This window comes from Littorina saxatilis, unplaced genomic scaffold, assembly GCF_037325665.1.
Source record: "Littorina saxatilis isolate snail1 unplaced genomic scaffold, US_GU_Lsax_2.0 scaffold_738, whole genome shotgun sequence".
NCBI classification, from domain to species: domain Eukaryota; kingdom Metazoa; phylum Mollusca; class Gastropoda; order Littorinimorpha; family Littorinidae; genus Littorina; species Littorina saxatilis.
In genome coordinates, this window is record NW_027127248.1 from 28,565 (window position 1) to 31,064 (window position 2,500).

Consider the following 2,500-nt stretch of genomic DNA (forward strand, 5'->3'; position numbering starts at 1 on the left):
CGATCTTTATGAAATTTTACATGAGAGTTTCTGGGTATGAAATCCCCAGATGTTTTTTTTTCATTTTTTCGATCAATGTCTTTTATGACGTCATATCCGGATTTTTGTAAAAGTTGAGGCGGCACTGTCACACCTTCATTTTTGGCTCACGAAGTGTAGCCTATGCGATCGTAACTTTGTCTGTCTGTGCGTGCGTATGTGCGTATGTGCGTGCGTGCGTGCGTGTGTATGTCTGTGGTAGAAACTTTAACATTTCGTCATTTGAAGACGTCACATTATGGCGTAAGAGGGTTAGACGTCACGCGAAGGAATGTCTCGGTCATTGTTATTTTGAGCTGGCCGAGACTAGTTGGCAGTCGTGTCTGTATAAGTAGGCTACATGCAGACAGACAGATCTAGATCTAGTGTCTCGCTTTCTTGCACAGTGTCACCTATGCTTACTGTGTGTGTGTGTGTGTGTGTGTGTGTGTGTGTGTGTGTGTGTGTGTGTGTGTGTGTGTGTGTGTGTATGTGTGACGGAGTGATTGAGTTTGTGTTACTGTTTGTCGATTTCTTACGTGAGCCTTGATGGCTTCGCCTCTTGTTCAATCAAAGGTTGACATTTTGGCCAAGCAATCTTCGACGAAGGCCGGACTTCGGTATTGCATTTCAGCATGGAGGCTTAAAAATTAATTCATGACTTTGGTCATTAAAAATCTGAAAATTGTAATTAAAATTATTTTTTTATAAAACGATCCAAAATTACTTTTATTTTATTTTTCATCATGTTCTGATTCCAAAAACATATAAATATGTTATATTCGGATTAAAAACAAGCTCTGAAAATTAAAAATATAAAAATTATTATTAAAATTAAATTTCCGAAATCGTTTTAAAAACAATTTCATCTTATTCCTTGTCGGTTCCTGATTCCAAAAACATATAGATATGATATGTTTGGATTAAAATCACGCTCAGAAAGTTAAAACGAAGAGAGGTACAGTAAAGCGTGCTATGCAGCACAGCGCAACCGCTAACGCTCTGAACAGGCTCGTCACTTTCACTGCCTTTTGCACTAGCGGCGGACTACGGTCATTGTGAAAAAATGCAGTGCGTTCAGTTTCATTCTGTGAGTTCCACAGCTTGACTAAATGTAGTAATTTCGCCTTACGCGACTTGTTGTTACTCTTATCGTAGAGAGAGGGTTCAATCTGTATACGTACACGATACGTACTCTTCTCAGGGCACTATGAAATGTGGAGTGCCACAGGGGTCTGTTTTGGGACCTGTATTATTTTGCATGTATATAAATGATTTGCTCCTGTACCTACAGTCTGAATCTGTTGAGTGTCATTTGTTAGCAGATGATACTACCTTACATGCAACAGGGAACAGCCCTGCACAAATTCAAGACAAATTGCAACAGAGCCTAAACGATGTTTCTGAGTGGTGTTCTGCAATTCGTATGTTTATTAATCCAGTTAAAACAAAGTCTATGATAATCAGCACTCGCCAAAAACATCAACTTTCAGAAATGACTCTGAGTCTGTCCCTAAATGAGCACTCCATTGAGCAAGTAGCTGAGCACCATTTACTGGGACTTACTGTTGATAATAATCTCAAATGGCAGACTCGCATCAATGGAATCCGCAAGAAAATTGCTAAAAACCTGTTTCTTTTGTCAAAGTTGCAAAGCAATATTAATCTGGACACAAGACAACTATTTTACAATGCCCACATAAAACCCCATATTGATTATGCTTCCATAGTATGGGACGGGTGTAGTGACGTTCACTTGAAGAAGCTGAACTCGCTCAAGCTGAGCTGCTAAACTAGTTCTGCCCAGTCCATCTCTTTCTACAAAGGAAAAGATGAAAAGTATTGGGATGTTAAGCTTAAAGAAGCAGCTTTTGTATAATGCATGTTCATTTATGTATAAAGTCTTCTATCAGGACGCCCCAACATATCTTATACAACTCTTCAAATCATCTCCGTCATATTATTTAAACACTCGAAATAACCTTGTCTTGCCAAGGCCCCGCATCGATTTGTTTAAAACTAGTTTTTCCTATTCTGGTGCGTTCCTTTGGAATTCACTACCTGTAGATATCAAGTCATGTCTGTCATTATCTTCTTTTAAAAGACAGCTCCGAAAGCACTTCTCTTGCGACTTCTCTTCCTGATTTGGCTTGTATGGCCCGCTGGACCCAAAAAGCAACAACTAACTAACTAACTAACTAACTTGCGACTAAGTCGGTGTACAATTTGTGCGAGTGTGTGTGAGGATGCGTGAAAGAGTGTATAGTATGCTTCCATAATTAACAAGCACACTTTTTTTTTTAAATTTTGTTTTAATACTTTTCCCTACATGATTGTGTTTTATTTGATTTCTATTTCTTATTCTTCATACTTGTTCTTCGTTTCATGTGTGTATTAAAGTAGGGACGAGCTGTAAGAAAGGACCATATGGACCTAATGCTGTCATCCCTCGGTAATAAAGTTTTCGAGTTCGAGCTCTCTC

At 38.8% G+C, this 2,500-nt stretch overlaps 1 protein-coding gene across 1 annotated transcript in view; it reads right to left on the reverse strand.

Moving 5' to 3' along the window:
* Positions 1-2,500, reverse strand: part of LOC138955705 (CD109 antigen-like) — a 30,417-nt gene that overhangs the window by 19,961 nt on the left and 7,956 nt on the right. The window lies entirely within an intron of this gene.